The following is a 5,238-nucleotide window of genomic DNA, read 5'->3' on the forward strand; positions in this document are numbered from 1 at the left end:
CAGATGTGATTCGTGCCTTCATGGAGCATACATTCCAGTTGAGGCAATAAGTAAACAGACAAGAGTTATGATAGAATCCAAAAGGTAGAGAATAGCAGGTGGACCAACTCTAGAGAGGAGGGTCAGGGAAGGCATTTCTGAGAAAATGACACATTAACTGAGGCTTAAGAGATAAGCATGAGCTATCCATGGACAAAGAGAAGGAGGATTCTAGACAGAGGGAACAGCATACATAAAGACAATGAAAAAGGAAAGAGCTTGACAAGTACAAGGGTCTGAAAAGACTCATGTAGCTGGAATATAGTGAATAAAAAAGAAACCAGAAAGAGATGAGATGGGAGAGAGAGGCAGAGAGAGAATAATGCATGGCCTTGAGTGCTGTTATTGGGAGTTTAAATTTTATTCTAAGCGCAATGGAAAGTCACAGTTTTAAGTAAACAAACAATAGAAACTGATTTACATTATAAGATCACTGTTGCTGCCAGTGAGGAAACTTTACAGGAGGGCAAAAGTAGAAAAGAGAAGAACAATTAACAAGGCTTTTGGAGTGGCCCATACAAAAGATAATGGTGGCTTGGAGGATGGCAGGGAAAAAAACTGATGGATTCTATTTGTATTTTGACAAAAGAGTCAGCGGGATTTCCTGATGGATAAGATGTGGGGAGTGAAGAAAATGAAGGAATAAAAGATGGCACCTAGGTTTCTGCAGTGGAAAACTGCATATGTTAGTGTATTCGACTAGTACTTCTCTCCTTGTGATGGTATAATACATTCCTATCTGTTAGCATGTGACTATATTCCTACTCATAGACTTTGGGCTTGGCCAGGTGACTTCTCTGGAATGTAGGCAGAAGTAGTAATATACTAGTATCTTCAAGATCATCTCATAGTCGCAAAAGAAGACAGGACACCAGCAATAAAGGGGAAGGGCAAAGGGCAAAAGCCAGTTGAATAAGGCCTCCCCATTTAAAAGTTGTTTTCATGGAAGCCCCACCCAGCAACTTCTGCTTCCATGTATCTCACTGACCAGGACTTAGTCAAATGACCATAACTATCTGCAAGGAAGGATGAAAAAAAAAAAAATGTTTATTTGGGCCCACTGCTACAATTCAGTAAGAATAGGATTTTATTTTTAAAAGAATAAGGATGAGAATGGATATTGGGTTAGTTTGGGTCTCTGTCATAAAAAGTTGTTTTAGTAAGGCAGAAATGAACAACTGAGAGGCTGAGTAAGATAAATACAGATAAGAGGTCATCCATATTGTTGGGGACTTAAAAAAAAAAGTTTCAGAGGAGTCAGGATGGAAGTCAGACTGCAATAGGCTGAATGAAAAATTAAACATGGGCAGTGAAGACAACTTGTACAGACAAGTCCTTTGACTCCCAGCTCCCCAACCCTGGCTTCCCTCCCTCCTCCCTCGTCCCTTTCTCTCACACCTTCCTACCCCTCACCCCCACCCCCACTTGGGCCTCCTTTGTCTCTTCAACTCCATTGTCTCCACCAGCCAGGACTGGGGTCTCCTTTGGGGGCACCCAGGTCTCCCTTCAGGACTGGGTTGAACACAGGTGGGGTGGGGGGTGGGGTAGAGAGGGATGGAAGGGAGAAGAGAAGGGGAGACACGGGTGGGGGTGAGGACAGGCGGGGGTGGGGACAAAGAGCCCCAGTGAGTGCGTGGGGGTGGAAGGGGACTGGAGCAGGAAGGAGGCCCCAGGTCACTGCCCAGCTATGGACAAGTGGCTGCTGGGACTGCCCCCTCCAGGTGGAAGCCAAGGAACCCTGCAATTGGTGGGTGGGGAGCCTGGGGCGGAGACCCTGGTGGGAGAAACCCTGTTTGGGGTGGGGGTGTCCCCTGAGGCTGAGGGAAGCAAGACATCAGGGACATTCTGCAGCAGATAATGACCATCGTAGACCAAAGCCTCAATGACGAGGCCCATGCCAAGATACATGCCCTGAACTGCCAACAAATGAAGCCTGTTCTCTTTAGAGTCCTCTGTGAAATCAAGTTGAAAATCAGCCCCAGCATTCTAAACTCCCAAGAGAAGAAGCAGATGGACCACAGCTGGTGCACTTGGCCAACATGCTTCTGACATAGGGTGTGGATGATAAAGAGGCTGCAGTCTCTGGGGGGGGGGGGGTTGGGGGGGGGGGCATGTCCCTTGACAACTCCATGAGCACTCAGACTATCACAGCAAACTTGCCCAGGTCCACCACATGTATCACTCCGAGCTGGGAAGTATGAGCAAGCATGTAAGGATTCACGACGCACGTCATGAATGTGCTGAAGGAGCAAAGCCACACATGGCCCGTAGCAGTCAAGGAAATGGAGCGCATGGGGAGCATCATCTATTGAAAGTTCATCACGATCCAGATGCAGCTCAAGCAGAGCACCTGCAAGGCCCTCAAGATCCAACGTTCCTGCTTCTAGATTCCAGGCAAAAATGCCTAACTGCTGTAACTTCTGCAAAAAGACCACTGAGTTCCCTAATGAATATTCTACCCCACCTGATTAATCTGTGTCCTAGCAAGCAGGCAAAGGAGAGCTCCCCAAGAAGAGTGGCATCACCATCGCTCAGGTCTCCAACTGATTTAGCAACAAGCAGAATTGCTCTAAGAAAAATACTGGAGAATTGCAAAAGAAGACAAACATCTGTGCTGTCGGGACTGCTGTGCCAGTCACCCAAGGTGGCCACAGCCTCACCACCTCTCGGACACCCCCTTTCTCTGTAGGCTTTGGTGGCTCTTTCAGTCTCTCAGGATCCAGAGACATGTCCTGGGGATGCCCAGGCTCAACAGAGAAGGATTTTGCTTCCAGGTGGAATCACTCTGACACTCAATGGAGCCAGGGACTACGGGGATAACGGTGGTTCACAGGAGGCTGTGACCCCATCCTCAGTGACATCTCCAACAGACCAGGGAGCTTTCCCTCCCATACCTCCAATGGATCTTGCCCTTCAGAGCCACAGAGGACAGGAGCTCACAAGGAGACTCAAAGACCCAGCCATCCAGAGACAACCCAGACACAGGAGAAGCAGGAGACAGTGAAGGGCAAATAGGGTCATCCCTCCCCAAATGGACTCTCAGGGCTGGGGGTGGAAAGCATGTGGCAGGGAGAGTGAGGTCTGTCTCCTCCTTTTTTCTTCCTTTTGGTCTGTTCTCTCCCCCTTTCTCTCTACACAGAAATGCACACACCCCCACACACACATACACAAACCAATTTTTCAGAGCTCTCTCTGTTCCTCTCTGTCTCTCACACACACAGACTATTCTGGGGTGTTGTTGTTTTTGTTTCTTTTGGGGGGCTTACCCTACCTTCTCCTCCCCAACCCAAGACTATCTTCTCTGGATTCTGTGGAGACAGAGATACCAGCCCTGCAGGGCCAGAGATGGAGGACAAAATGAAGACACACTTCTGGAAAGAGGACATGGACCAGCCTGTGCCTTCCCACTCCCTGCCCTTCCAGATGGCTTTATTACCTGGGATGTAGCTCATCTTAAACCAACAGAATTGTCTGGCTCAGAAATCTTCCTCCACAGGAGTTCCTGCTACTTCAGGGAATTGTTGGCTGGGCTTTGGGTTGATTTTTTTTTTAAGGAAAGAAAAAGAAACCCAGGGATCCTTCTGTTATTTTTTTATTTTTTTTTTTTTTTGGTATTTATGTTATTGATTCTTAATTTTTTATTTTGTTTGGGGAAGTAGATGTTTTTTTATAAATATATTGATCTTTCTTTTGCTTTGTTTTGTTTTGTTTCTTGCTTTCCTATATTAGGGGTGATAGGCAAAGGGCTTCTGGTAAGAAAAAAAGGGAAAAAATAGAACTGGTGAAGAGGCCTACCAGTACTGTCCAACAGGAAATGAATTTTGCAGGACACCAAGCCTTGACCCTTAAAATCACTGAAGTGTTCTCCTTTGCTATTGCAGGCAGCTTCCTGCTAAATTTGGTGTGGAGGCAGTAAGCGGCTTGCCCTAAGGGGCTCCTATCACTCCTCTCCCCACAACAGTTAGGCAGGGCTGGACTCAGGGTTAGAAATTTTGAGGAAATTAAAGATGCCTCCTTCCCCTTTGTGAACCATTTTTATTAACTACCATTTGCAGATTGGAGGGGGAGGAATGGGGAGAAGGTTACTGTCAACTATGTTAAAAATGGATTGGGATGTTTACATATGTAACTCCTTCTATGTCCTCAGAAATCAGATATACTTTTTTCTCACACCAAAATCAAGGGGGTAGGGAGAGAGAATGAGGCAGGTTGCAAAAAGCCAAGAATGGGGAGAAGTAAGATCAATACTGTTCGATCTTGACCCTGAACCCTTCCACATAAACCCTCAAATATCCTTAGGATTTAACAAGACTGTCAGAGTGGGGAAACTTCCCATCAAAGATCCCAGACTGGAGGGTGGGGCGGGGAGCAGGTTGGAAGTGTGATGTGGGGGTGGGGGTTAGGAGGTACAGGCTAGGGGCAGTTCTCTCCTCTCCTTGTAAACTTATAGTTTTACAGAACAAACTGCAGTTTTAAATAAATTTCTTTAAAAATTTTCTTTGAAAAAGAGTACATAATTGGGGTGAGAGCTGGAAGGAAAGTGAAATCAACCAAGGACTTCTCCAAAATTATAGCTACTAGAGCATAGCCATTTCCAGGCACAGAAAAATATGGCACTCAGTCTCTTCTGTCCAACCCATGATGTCCAGCCTTCAACCAAAAATTAATAGACATGTAAAAAAGCAAGAAAACAACAACACACTGTCAAGACATAGAGCAATCAACAGAACCAGATACAGAGTTGAACCAGATGTTGGGATTATCAGACAGGGAATTTAAAAGAGTCATGGTTAATATGTTAAAGGCTCTAGTGGAAAAGGTGCGCAATATATGTGAACAGATGCGGAATTTCAGTACGAGATGGAAACTATAGGAAAGAGGCAAATAAAAAGGCTAGAAATAAAAAACATAATAGTAGAGATGAATAATGCTTTCAATGGATTCATAGCTGATGACACAGCTAAGAGAAAAAAATAAATGAACTGGAAGATAGGTCAATGAAAATTATCAAAACTGAAACAAAAAAGAAAAAAAAGAGTGAAAACAACAGAAGAGAATATCCAAGAGCTCTGTGGCAATATCAAACAGCCTCACATACATGTAATTAGAATTCCAGAGAAGAGGGAAGAGGAAATATTTGAAGAGGCAGTGGCTGAGAATATTTCAAAAATAATGAAAGCAATCAAATTAAAGATCCAA

General features: G+C 45.0%; 1 pseudogene; it reads left to right on the plus strand.

Annotated features, from left to right (window-relative positions):
• Positions 1-1,726: 1,726 nt before the first annotated feature.
• On the plus strand, positions 1,727-3,686 carry LOC119542065 (annotated as a pseudogene).
• Positions 3,687-5,238: the final 1,552 nt, after the last annotated feature.

The sequence above is a fragment of the Choloepus didactylus genome, chromosome 8 (assembly GCF_015220235.1).
Source record: "Choloepus didactylus isolate mChoDid1 chromosome 8, mChoDid1.pri, whole genome shotgun sequence".
NCBI classification, from domain to species: domain Eukaryota; kingdom Metazoa; phylum Chordata; class Mammalia; order Pilosa; family Megalonychidae; genus Choloepus; species Choloepus didactylus.